The sequence below is a fragment of the Dasypus novemcinctus genome, chromosome 2 (genome assembly GCF_030445035.2).
Source record: "Dasypus novemcinctus isolate mDasNov1 chromosome 2, mDasNov1.1.hap2, whole genome shotgun sequence".
NCBI lineage: Eukaryota > Metazoa > Chordata > Mammalia > Cingulata > Dasypodidae > Dasypus > Dasypus novemcinctus.
Window position 1 is genome coordinate 133,649,857 of NC_080674.1, and position 14,198 is coordinate 133,664,054.

General features: G+C 38.1%; 1 protein-coding gene across 1 annotated transcript in view; it reads right to left on the reverse strand.

The window, feature by feature from the left end:
- The window catches only part of MARCHF3 (membrane associated ring-CH-type finger 3), a 154,116-nt gene that overhangs the window by 65,077 nt on the left and 74,841 nt on the right, over positions 1 to 14,198 (reverse strand). The window lies entirely within an intron of this gene.

The following is a 14,198-nucleotide window of genomic DNA, read 5'->3' on the forward strand; positions in this document are numbered from 1 at the left end:
GGCAAAACCAAGATCCAAGTCTCTTCTATATCTGTACCCTTGTTGCTGAATGTTGCTGGAGAAAAACACACAACTGCACTGAATGGCCTTACTTTAAATTCATGAGCCCTTAATGCAGCCTAGCAATCAAACTTCATTTCCTCACTCTATTCACTTACACATATTCATGCTTCCTGACAATTTCATATCATCCTATTTCCCTTAAAAATTCTAACACCTTCTCCCCACCCGTACTCTCAGCTGATGAACCTGCTTCCCATTTCGTGACGAAAAGTGAAACAATTCAAAGAGAACTTCCACAGACTCCTACCACCCATCTGCTCACCTAAAAGTGTCTGCACACATAGATCAGCCTCTCCACCTTTTCCAAGAATGAACCACCTGTGCTCATCTTTCTCCATTTATGTATCAGATCCCATTCCTCTAGGGCAGGGGTTCTTAACCAGGGGGTCCGTGAGCTTGAAGTGAAAAAAAAAAAATCAACGTATTATCTTTATTTTCTCTGACCGCCGATGTTGAGTGTCATAAAACTATCTGCTGCTACATTCTGAGGAGTCCATGGTTTTCCCCTGACTAGCAAAGGGATCTGTGGAACAAAAAAGGTTAAGAACCCCTGCCCTAAGGACTTACCTACTCTATAGGACTCACTCTAGCAATGCTTTTTACATCTTTTTCAATTTCTCCATTTACTGGCCCATTCTAGCAGCATACAATAATGTAGTTATTTCTCTCTTAACAAAAATCCTTTCACCCTACTTCTCCCGCAGCTATCACCTCATTTCTCTGCTCCCCTTCACCCAGATTCTCTAAATGTTAGCATATTAAACCTTGAAAGGGAAACTTCTCTATATCTTTCCTCCCCCTCTCTCTTTTCTTAGCTTTATTGAGATATACCTGAAATACCCTGAAGTGCACAAATTTCAAGTGTGCAACTTGATCAATTTTGATATATGTATAAAACCATGAAATCATTACCACAATCAAGATAAACCTATTCACTATGCTCATGAGTTTCCGTCTGTGCCTTTCTCTCTCTCCTAAACAATTTCCAGTCAGGCTTTTGCCACTACCACGCCAATGAAACTCCTCTTGTCAAGGTCACCAGTTAAATCTCTTGCAAGATCCAACAGTCAATTCTCAGTGCTCATTTTATTTTACATCTTAGCAGTATTTAACCTAGTTGATTTTTCCCTCCATCTTGGCCTGCTTTCTTCCTCACTTTCCAGGACACCACATGGGTTGGTTTTCCTCCTACCTCACTTGATGCTCTTGTTAAGTTCCTCAGCTTCTCCCTATCACCTTAATGCTGGAGAGTCCCAGGACCACTCTTCCTCTTTATCTAAACCTGCTCCCTTCACAATCCTTAACCAGTAACACAATTAACCCAAGTTTCTTCTCCATCCCAGACCTCCCTCGTCTACTCCATATAGCCAAATGCCTACTTAACATCTCCATGGGCCTGAGCAGAGGCTCCTCAAATTTAACATGTCAAAAGCTGAACACCTGAATCTGCTAATGCCCAATAAAAACTGCTCCACCTGCAGTCACCTTGTTCCTTCCAGATGTTCAGCCCACCAAAGGACTTGGAGTTCTTTTTTTAAAATTTTTAATTGTAACTTTACTAATATTTATCAATAAAAAAAGAATATCTGGATACCCTTCACCCAGATTCTCTAAATGCTAATATTAAACCAGTTGTATTTTAAGAGTAGGTTCCAGAAATTGCCAAAATATTCATTTTACATCCCATTGGCCATAAATTATGGCTACATCTAGGAGAAATAAACAGAGAGCTTGTTCTGGATAGTCATAGGCAATTGTTAATAAAAATTAGTGGTGGGAAGCAGACTTGGCCCAATGGATAGGGCATCCGTTTACCACATGGGAGGTCCACGGTTCAAACCGTGGGCCTCCTTGACCTGTGTGCAGCTGGCCCATGCGCAGTGCTGGGGCATGCAAGGAGTGCCCTGCCACACAGGAGTGTCCCCCGCGTAGGGGAGCCCCACGCACAAGGAGTGCGCCCTGTAAGGAGAGCCACCCAGTGGGAAAGAAAGTGCAGCCTGCCCAGGAGTGGTGCCACACACACGGAGAACTGACACAGCAAGATGACGCAACAAAAAGAGACACAGAGTCCTGTGCCGCTGACAACAACAGAAGCAGACAAAGAAGAACACACAGCAAATGGATACAGAGAACAGACAGCTTGAGGGGAGGGGGGGGACAGGGGAGAGAAATAAATAAAAATAAATCTTTTTAAAAAATTAGTGGTAATAAAGCTACAGAAGCAGGGTAGAATGATATGTGGGGTGATAAAAAGCAGACTCTAACCCACTGGGGAATCCAATTACAAGTAATGACAGTGGAACCCTGAAAACAATGACTGCTGCAGAAAACTCATTGAAATGGGATAAGATCCTGGGAATTAAGATATAAGGGTTCACTTTCTGAGTGTTTGAGAATCAAAAAAAAAAAGGCAACCCATCTTGTGGTACCTGCTTTCTGCAGCCTGATGGCAGTCCTACTCCCAGCTACATACTCAAGAAAACTGAAAACGGGGTTCCAATAAACATTCATGGCAGCATTATTCACAACAGCCAAAAGATGGAAGCAGCCCAAGTGTCCGTCACCAGACAAATGGGTAGACACAATACGGTATCCATTTACCCAGTGGAATATTACTCAGCTGTAAAAAGGACTGACGAGCTTGTCCTTGCCACAACACAGATGAACCCTGAAGGTATCATGCCAAGTGAAAGAAGATGCCAGACACCAAAGGCCACATGTCAAATGAGTCTGCTTATACTAAATATTTGCAGGCATACTCCACCATACAGATGGCCCTGTGGTTCTGCTCCTCCCACCGCTGCATGTCAGCCTTGTGCTGGGCCACCTCAGGCAGGGAGCGGAGCACGTGCTTCAGCAGCTGGTACAGGGCCACTGACAGCCAGCATGTAGACGTTCTCGGTGAATGTGTCTATGACTTTCTTTCCCTTGAGCTGCTTCTCGGGCTCCTCCATGGTGACCGTGGCCTGGAGTTGTTCTTGATTCTTCTCTTTCTCTCACCACCACCATCAAATCCATCAGAAAACCCAGCTGACTCTGCTTCAGTACATATCCAGAATCTAACCACTTTTCCCTGGCTCCACTACTGCCACCCTGGCCTGAGGCACCTTCATCTTTTGCTTGGATCACCACAATGGTCTCCTAAACATTTCCCCCCTTTTAGTCTGTTCTCCACACAGCAGTCATACTGACTCCTTTAAAAAATCAAGACAGATCATATCATCCCTCTGCTCAAAGCCAGTCAATGACTCTCCACTTCCCTCGGAATAAAATCCAAAGTCCTTAAAATAGCCTAAAGGGCCCTATGCCTTCTAGCTTTCTCCTCTCCATTATCTCGCCAACCCCATCTCTTAACGTTCTCTGTTGTGCTCTCTCCATTCTAGCCAGACTGGCCTCCCTGCTGTGACTTAAACAGACATCTATTGCACTGGCTGCTCTTTCTGCTGATAATCTTTTTTCCCTGGTGCAGCTGCTTTGGAAAGCAGTTTCATGGTTCCTCAAAAGTTAAGTATAGAAATATCATATGACTCAGTAACTCTACTCAGGAATATACTCAATATGAAAAGCATATGTCCATGTCCACACAACTTACACGAATGTCCATAGCAGTATTATTTAAAATGAGCAAAAGTAGAAACAACCCAAATATCCATCAACTTATGAATGGATAGAATGAAATATTATTTAGCCATAAAAAGGAATGAAGTTGTGATACATGCCACGACATGGATGAACCTTGAAGATATCATGTTGAGTGAAATAAGCCAGGCATGAAAGGACAAATATTGTATGACTTCACTGACATGAAACACCTAAAATAAGCAAATTCATAGAGACAAAAAGTAGACACAGGTTACCAAGGTCTGGGAGGGGGTAGCGCGGGAAGTGACTGATAATGGATTTGGGGTTTCTTTTTGTGGTGATAATAATCTGGAATTAGGAAGTGGTGATGGTTGCACAACTTTGTGAAAATACTAAAGTCTACTGACTTGTGGAATTTTATGGTATGTGAATTACGTCTCAATTAAAATAGGCTTTCTCCCCAGATATCTACCTGGATAACTCTTCTACCTCCAATAGAGTATTGCTTATCAGTTTCTCAATGAAAACTGCAATCACCTTATCACTCTTCTTGAGGCGGATCGAATTGTGTACCCCAGTTTGGACATATTCTTGGTCTTGGTCCCCATTCTGGTGGGTGTGAACTCATTCATCATAAGTAAGACCTCTTCAAGATGTTGCTTCAGTTAAGGTGTGGACCAACTGAATCAGTTTGGGCTTTAATATGGATTACTGGAGTCCTTTGTAAGCAGAATGTAATTCAGACAAAGAAGAAAGAGCAGCCAGAAGGTAGAAGTCAACCTAACCTGGAAGAGAAAGGAGATGAAGCCACTATGTATATTGTCATGTGTAGAAAAGTTAGCGAAGCCCAAAGACTGCCAGCCAGCCAGAAGATACTGACCCCAGGAGGAAGCACGCCTTCTAATCTCTGAAACTGTGAGCCAATAAATTCCTGTTATTAAACCAATCCACTGTATGGTATTTGTTTTAGCAGCAGGGAAACTAAAACACCCTTAACACGGCTGATCCCTCTTATCCTGCCTTATCTGTTAATCCATGTAGTATGTATCAGCTTCCCACATAACATATACTTCATTTATTATGTTTATTATATATTATATATTTTTCCTCACAGAAATGTAAGTTTTATGAATTTAGAGATTCAGGTCAGCTTATTCACTTAGTAGTACAAGTGTCTAGAATAGTGTTTTTGTTTGTTTTTTTTTAAGATTTATTTTTTATTTATTTCTCTCTCTTTCCCTGCCTCCTCCCCCTCCCCCCCCCCTTGTCTGCTCTCTGTGTCCATTTTGCTGTGTGTTCTTCTGTGTCCGCCTGTATTCTTGTCAGCGGCACCTGGAATCTGTGTCTCGTTTTTGTTGCGTCATCTTGTTGTGTCAGCTCTTCATGTGTGCAGCACCATTCCTGGGCAGGCTGCACTTTTTTCACGCTGGGTGGCTCTCCTTACAGGGCGCACTCCTTGTGTGTGGGGCTCCCCCATATGGGGGACACCCCTGGGTGGCCCAGCACTCCTTGTGCACACCAGCACTGTGCATGCGCCAGCTCATCACAAAGGTCAGGAGGCCCTGGGTTTGAACCTTGGACCTTCTGTGTGGTAGGTGGATGCCCTATCCGCTGGGCCAACTCTGCTTCCTTAGAATAGTGTCTTTTACTTCAATGAACATTGGTTGAATGGATGAATAAATCAATACCAAGAAAACATTTAAAATTGTTATTGTAGAAGAATATTAAATAATATGGAATAATATTCATTTATTCTTAAATGAAAACATTGGGTTACCGAGCAATGTGTCATATACATAGTATGATCCCAAATTAGTAAGAAATGCAAATTGTATTACACATAGAAAGAACAGTAGGGTGTTCTAAACTCAGGGGTTTTGAAATCAGGCAGAACTGGGACTTAATCTATGCTCCATTTCTTATGGGCTGTGTAATTCTCAGCCAGTTTTTCAATCCTGTGTTATTCAGTTTCCTCATCTATAAAATTGGGATAATAATAGTATTAACCTAATTGGACTCTTTGAAGATAATGAAACAATACATGTAAAACACTCATCATAGTGCTTGGCATGCAGTAGGCACTCAGTAAAATGTTAGCTATGATTAATACAGCCTATGTAATAATTGTTTAAATAATTACAGTAAAATAGATGTATTACTTAACTGATTTTTTTTTTCATGAAATATTTTGAATCATACTTCAACTATAGTGGCTTCCTTTGGGTGAACAATGAACTTGGGTGCAGATTCTCTTCTTTGTTACTATTCCTACGTACATCATCTTGAATAATTTCAGGCCTATCCATTTCTCTGCTGACTAGATTCCCGGAACTCATTTTTCCTTGTTGATTATAAGTGATGTTTAACTTATCCTGACAGTAGTAGATGAGATGTACACAATACCTTCTCTGTCTGCACTGACCTTTAATGTTTCCCTTTGAGTTCTTTGGATATTTTTCTCCATTGTTCAGTGTTTCTTCTGTAGGTTTTAGAGTTTTGGTGCAACTGTGATCTAGGCTTTCTACTTTCTAAGAAAGATACAGAAGTTACAAGACAAACATTACAAGAAGGTTACAAAGTTACAAGCAAACAGCTTTGGCAGCAAACTTGAATTTTTCTCCAGCTAGATGTTCTTATTTTGGGGGATGAGGGCAAGGGAGGAAGGGAGGGAGAATCAGGAAAGCAGAGGAAACCTGAATTCTTTTTATCTGCCTTTTACAATTTGGTATTCTCATGATAAAACAAATATACTTACTAAAGGAGAGTGAAAACAGAGGTATAACATCTCCAGCTCATACCAACCCTAATCCCAGTAACACCTTGCAACAATTCTTGGTTTAGTTCTGATGGGGCTTTTACCTCCTCTCTCGATTTGCCAACTTCACACAATATCTATTAACTCCCGGTTTAAAAAAAATAGAAATTTAGCACATGACCTTTCCTTCCCAAATTTTGTCATATTTTTCCTTTTAGTTCTTTACTAACTCTATAATTTGAAATGACAGGCCTAAATGTTTATTGCTTGATCCACCAACCTTAAACAGTATCTTTTAAGCTCCCCCTACTGTGTAAGTTGAAGTAATTGGTTTGTATATTTCTATTTGCTTTTGTTTTTTTTTTTCTTGTTAACAAAAACAGTACGTGATTTTACCTGAACACTAAGATTGTACAGCTTCCTAACAGTACAGAAAATTCACATTCTTCTTGAAGACAAACTTCCTGTTACTTCCTGTTACTAATGTCTGACTTCAAGCTGTAATTCAGACATTGCTTTCTAAACCTGCTACTATCATAGGATGCACTCTTTGATTAGAGTCAACATTTTCTTAAATGATGCTTTTCCTTCTCTCTTTTGGGTTCCCTGCTTCCTTTTATTTTTTATTTTTTATTTTTTAAGGCTTCACTAATACTCAACCGTCTTTGCTGAGTGTCAGGGAGCGTTACTTGCCTCCCACACTCCTGCCTGGCTTGCCAAAGATGTTGCTGGTGACAGGGTACTAGGTTCTGCCACAGAGCATAAACGAATTTCAGGACAAGCCATTGGGTAGGCAAGCAAGTAAAGAGTTTATTGAGAAATGAGAAAAAGGGAAAGTACACATCCAAGACATCGGTGTGGGCGTGTTCCAGGCAAGAGACGTGTGTCTCTGCTTCCTTTTGCTAGAGCACATTTTCAAGCAATTTTTGTTTAGTAAGTGTGCAAAGATAGTCAACTCTGAGTCTTTACATGTGTTAAAAATCTGTATTATGATGCCATTTTGGATTAATAGTGCAATGGTATATAAATTCTAGGTTCAAAATTATTTTCCCTCAGCATTTTCAAGGCGTTCTTCTAATGTAAGTGCTGCTGATGGGTGATTATTTGTAAGTAACTTTTTCCCCCTTTCTGAATATTATTATTTTTTAAAGATTTATTTTTTATTTATTTCTCTCCCCTTCCCCCTCCTCCCCCCCTTGCCTGTTGTCTGCTCTGTGTGTCCATTCACTGTGTGTTTTTCTGTGTCCAATTGCATTCTTGTCAGCGGTATTGGGAATCTGTCTCTTTTTTGTTGCATCATCTTTCTGCGTCAGCTCTCCATGTGTGTGGTGCCATTCTTGGGCAGGCTGCACTTTTTTTGCGTGTGGCAGCTCTCCTTGAGGGGCGCACTCCTTGCACATGGGGCTCCCCTACATGGGGGACACCCCTGCGTGGCATGGCACTCCTTGCGCACATCAGCACTGAACATGGGCCAGCTCCACACGGGTCAAGGAGGCCTGGGGTTTGAACCCTGGACCTCCCATGTGGTAGGTGGTTGCTCTATCAGTTGAGCCAAATCCGCTTCACAATTTCTGAATATTATTATCATCTTTTTATCTTTTGTGTTCAAGATTCCATAAAGATTTAAGAACTGGCTTTTTAAAAAATTCCTTGCCTAGGAAGCTATACAGCCAGGATCCATGGCTTATGTATCTTTTGGATTGCTTTGACCACAGAACAGTTACACAATAGTCCTGAAGCTCAGCCATCAGGAGGAAGTATAACATCAAGAGGTCTGTCAGATCTGGGTCCAACAATTCAGTAGATGTCGCTTCTGGGGAAAACCATTTAATTTCACTTAGCCCCATTCTCCTTTGTAAAGTTGTGATATTCATCATATCCTGTCTAAACTATGATGATAGTATGAGATAATATGTGAAAGCACTTTGTAAAAGGAACAGCATTTTAACATTTCCAGTTGCTATATTCCACCTACCTAGATATTACTAACAGTAGATTATCAATCTTCAAATACAGTGTGTCACATGTATATAAAAACATGTATTCATTCATTCAGCAATATTTATAGAGCACCTACTGCATGACCAAGTAACTTTCAACATACTGGGATTTGGCCAAATTCCCTGGCTTTATGGAGCCTATGTTTTATAAGGGGAGATAGATGTAAACAAGAAAAAGCTATATAACAAAAGAACGAAAGGATAACAAGAGATAGCAAGGGGGGCGGGGGGACTGTCTGATTACCCAAACCCTGAATGAGGTGAGGGTATACTATGCAAAGGGAATTTTAACTGCAGTGGCCCTAAATAAGGAGTAATCTTGTTATATTTCAAGAACCACAAAAAGGCTATAAATTAAGGTCTCATGGGCAATGGTTAGGAGTTTGGATTCTATGCCAAAAGCACAATGAAGGGAAAAAAAAAGATTTCGTAAGGATTTTCACTTTGACTCTGATGGTTCTTGCCTTTCCTCAGTTCTGGGAAAAGTTCTATTATTTCTTTAATTACTTGTTCTTCCTCCTTGTCTTTGTTCTTTCTTTTTTGATCTCTTCCTAACTGGATATTGGACTTCTCTTACTGGGTGCCTATGACTATTACATTTTCTCTTGTCTATTCAGCTTCCATTTCTTTTTGTTATATGTTCTAGGAGATTTACTTGACTTTAATTTAAACCTAGCAAATGGCTTTTTAATTTCATCAATCATATTTTTAATTTCCACTCTTTATTACTCCTTACTTTCATTTTATAGCTATGTCTACTTATTTTATGGATACAAAATATTACTTTTTATTTAAAAAGTTTAATAAATAGAGGAAATAAACACCCATGTATTTATAACTCAATTTTAAAAACGTCATTTGGGGACGCGAACTTGGCCCAGTGGTTAGGACGTCCGTCTACCACATGGGAGGTCCGCGGTTCAAACCCCAGGCCTCCTTGACCCGTGTGGAGCTGGCCCATGCATGGTACTGATGCGCGCAAGGAGTGCCCTGCCACGCAGGGGTGTCCCCTGCGTAGGGAAGCCCCATGCGCAAGGAGTGCACCCTGTAATGAGAGCCGGCCAGCGCGAAAGAAAGTTCAGCCTGCCGAAGAATGGTGCTGCACACACAGACAACTGATGCAGCAAGATGACGCAACAAAAAGAAACACAGATTCCCGTGCCGCTGACAACAGAAACAGACAAAGAAGAACACCCAGCAAAATGGACACAGAGAACAGTCAACTGGGGGGGCGGGGAGGGGAAGGGGAGAGAAATAAATAAAAATAAATCTTTAAAAACAAAAATAAACAAAAAAAAAGTCATTTGTACTTCAGATAAATTTTCTTATTAAAAGAAATAAGACAAGGGAGAAAAAGAAGCCTCCTTTGTTTCCCATTGCCTAGTCCATTCTCCTTTGCTCTTTCTCCTTCCTAATATCTTACCCTTCCTTCCCAGAGGCAACCACAGTTATGAATTTTTTTGTATATTCTTCCAGTCCATGTTTTTAATTTTTTTAGTACATATATAGTAAAATATGTACAACATTTTGAACAATATCTATAGTATTGCTTAGGTGTATTAAAATTGTATAATAGCATACATAGTCCAAGATCATTTTGTTCACTCAATACTGTTTTTGAAATCTATCAACATTAATAATAAGGATTTGGTTTATTTTATTCATGTTTAATGGCTGTACATGTTCCACTGTATTCATTCATTCAACTCATATTTATATGTATCAATGACATTTCAGGAACTCTTCTGGTGGCTGCAGACACAACGACAAAGAAGAAAATATGAATATACTATAATTTGTTTTATCTTTTCTCCATTAACATACTAGATTTTTCTCATGACAAAGAATGCTTTGGGGAAGACCCTTATACAGGGCGTCTGTTGCAAATGCTTCTCTCAGCAATATTTCCAGGGGTGAAATTGCCTGGTCACAGACTACATTTTCACCTTTACTAGGTATTGCCAAATTACTTTCCAAAGTGGTATAGAAGACTGCACACTCAGAGAGCTGGGAAAATTCTCCTCTCCACTCATCTTGGCCAACATTTGGATAGCCACCTTTTCTTTGTTTTTACCAATCTTATGGGTGAGGAATGGTACCCTTTTTGTTTTAATATTTCCCCTAATTGTTAGTGAGGTTCAGCATCTCTTATATTTATTCCTCCTTTTAATCTTCTTCACTGTGTACTGTCTGAAGGTATCCTCTGCTATCCATTTTCATAGGCTGTCATTTGTCTTTCATAGTGATTTGCAAGGATTCTCTATATATTCTGGAAACCAAAATATTTTCTATTTCATGTGTTGCAAATATTTATTTCCAGTCCAGGGTTTATTACTTTATTTATAGAGGCTTTATGGTGACTTCTTAAAGTAATCTTTTCCTTTATGAATTGTCTTTTTTTTGTATCCTGACTGAGAAATAATCTCTTCTCCAAAGTCATAGATATTCTCTTGCATTTCCTTTTAATAACTTTAAAGTTTTATTTTTCACACTCAAGTCCTTAATCCATCTAAAATTATCCATCTATACAGGGTGAGGCATTAATCTACTTTTTACTTTGCATAGGGAGAGCTAAATCATATACTGAATAATCCTGCTTTTTCCCACTTTTTAAAATGCCGGTCTACCTTATGCCAAGTTTCCATTTATTTTGGCGATTGTTTCTGGAGCATCTATCCTGTTATAATGAATATATCTGAGATTTTAATAGGTATCTTTTCTAAAATTCTTCTTTTCTGGTCCCTAAATGGTCCATCTTTACCTCATTCTTGGAACTTCTATTGTCTTTCCTACATTTACTATATTTTTAAACCAAGCCTCCTTGTTTACTGATGAAGAAATGAAAGATGCCGCGAGCTTATACTTCCTGTTCAGGTTCAAACAGCAAAACGGTTGGAAAGGCTGTACTAGAATACTGCCTTCCAATCCTCTATCCACTAACAGTCCCCTAAATGTTTTTTGTTTTTTTTTTTGTCAGATTTTTACTTCTGCTGGCAGTCAGTGAAACTACCTACTTCACTAAAACTGGCTTTTATCAATTTAAAACATCTCTTCAAATTAACAGATTAAGACTAGTATCTTATTATTACAGTTTCTTTACATAAACATTTAAATGAATAAATATTAAATAAATATATGGTTATTTAAATAAAGGCTAAAATCTTATATGTTTCTTGACCGTAGTATTTTATCTTTCTGATTTGTCTATTCATGTCTTTTCCTCCTTTTCTATTGCCTTTTTAATAGTGATGTGTGGTGGTTTGCACCTATGTACCTCAGAAATACATGTTACTAAACTTAATCCATTCCTGTGGATGTGGACCCATTGTAGGTAGGACCTTTTGATGAGGTTACTTTGGTGAAGGTGTGGCCTGACTCAATCAGGATGGATCTTAATCCTGTTACTAGAGATACAGGGACAGAAGTAAGAAGCTGAAGGTCATCAGAACCGGGAAAAGAAGGGAGAGGTCAAGATTGGGAGCCATGTGCATTGCTATGTGACAGAGTAGCCAAGACCCAATGACCACCAGCAACCAGCTCCAGAACACCTGTCTTCAGAAGGAACGCATCGCCTGGACAATGCTTGCATTTGGGCTTCTCCTATCCTTCGAACTGTGAGCCAATAAATTCCCATTGTTTAAGTCAACCCATTGTATTGGTATTTGCCTTAGCAATAAGAAAATAAAAACATGATGTTTAAGAACTTTATATATTAAATATAGCAGCCCCTTGTTATATATATTTAACTTTAAAAAGGTCCTGTTATTTGTCTTTTATTTTTGATTACAGTCTATGTGACACATGGATTTTAGAAGTTAAGCCTATCAATCATTTTCTTTGTGGTCTCTTCCATTACTCCTATACTTAGAAGGGCCATCTTCATTCCAAGTGCTGATGAATATTCATTCTGTATTTTCTATGACTTTTATGGTTTCATAAACTCTTCAATTCATTTATAATGTATTATGATGTATGGTACAATGTTAAAAGTTAACTTTAATTTTCTCCAAATGATTTTTCAATCCTCTTTATTGATACATTCTTCATTTATAGATAGTTTATCTATAGTAAATTCTTATATATAATAGAATCTGTTCCTAGGTTCTACTTCATTAATCTGTCTATTCGTGAATCTACATTCTAGTCTTTTAAATTAGTGTACATTTTAATGGTTTTAATACCTGGTAGAAGAAGAAACCAAACATTAGATTCCCCCAGATTTTAATGATAACTTCTGTTTATTCTTCCAGATGATTTTTTAAATCATCATTTTAAAGTTGGAGATACTGTTTAAAAGGTATTTAGCCTGTACATTAATATCAAAAGAATAACATCTTGAAAATATTTAGATCTCCTATCAAGAACCATGGTATTTCTTACAGTTTCCCTATACTTCCCTCAGTAAAGTATTTTAATTTTCAGAATATAGATTACTTCTGAAAATTTTATATTCTTGTAAATGGGATATTTTCTGTTATATTTTGTAACTACTTATTGCCTATACATAGGAAAGTATTGATTTTGGTTTATTTTATATCTAGGTATCTTATTGAATTTTATTTATTACATTACTTTTTGCTGATTCTTTTAAGTTTATAGGTAAATAGAAACATAATGTAAAAATAATGACTACCTTTCTCCTGCTTTGATAACTCTGACTTTTGTTTCTCAGATTGGCTGTGGCTTCCAAAATTAATATTGAATGATCATCATGAAAAGTGCATATCTTTGTCTTGTTCCTGATTTTAATAAGGTGCTGGCAGGGTTTACCTACCATTCAGTATGCTCTATACTATTTGTTTGTCCTGGACACTCATGATTATATTAAGAATATATATTAATGACTATATAGAGTCTAGTTGATTTACCTTGAATGTTAAGCTTTTTTTTTTCTTTTTACAGAATTCACTTTTTATTTCTATAAGTCCACTGCTTTTGTACTCTGTTTTTCATGATCTAATTATCAGTTATATTTCTGATCTAATCTGTTCATTGCCACTTTTAAAATAATTAATTTTTGACTCCATAAGGCGTGTGGTAGTTGGATAGTATATAGAAGGAAAAGAAAGATCAAGGGTACTGAATAATCTTCTAGTTAATAATTAAAGTAAGTCATTTTTTTAAAATGCCACTTGTTCATTTGAATAGAAATTGACTGATTCCTGGAAGACAGAGAAGAAAAGTTGACAAAAACCATGACTAGTTTCCATGTACAAAATGCAATTAATTTAAAAATGAATAATCATGAAAGCAAAACCTAATTAAATTCACAATGACAGAGTTATGTCAAAGGGAAATAGGATCCAACTGAAAGAACTTCCAGTGGTTTATTTTGAGCAAAAAATAAAGTAATATTGGATTATAATCTAAAATATGAAAAAAACATTTTTGAGTCCACACTGATATAAATAAATAATTGAATAAATAAATAAATGAAAAAAAGAGACCAATCTCCTATGCAGAAGAATTACAAATATTTTATGGAGCTACTCTATCCATAAATCCCTCTCCTTAACTCCCCTCTCCTTAGGTATAGGCCAAGTTTAATGACTTCCTTCCAAAAACTATAGCATGGAAACAGGGGAACTCCCTTTACAGTGCAGAAACCTGACAAACACTTACCTCAGCTAGCTGACTGAGGTCAACATCAACAGTAATGTCATGTCCATAGTATTTATCCTCGTTATTATGTGATGAGAACGGCACTTTATGTCAAAATCCGCTATCCCAGTCTAATCATTTGAAGAACAGCTGACAAATACTAATTGAGGGACATCCTACAAAAATAGCTGACCAGG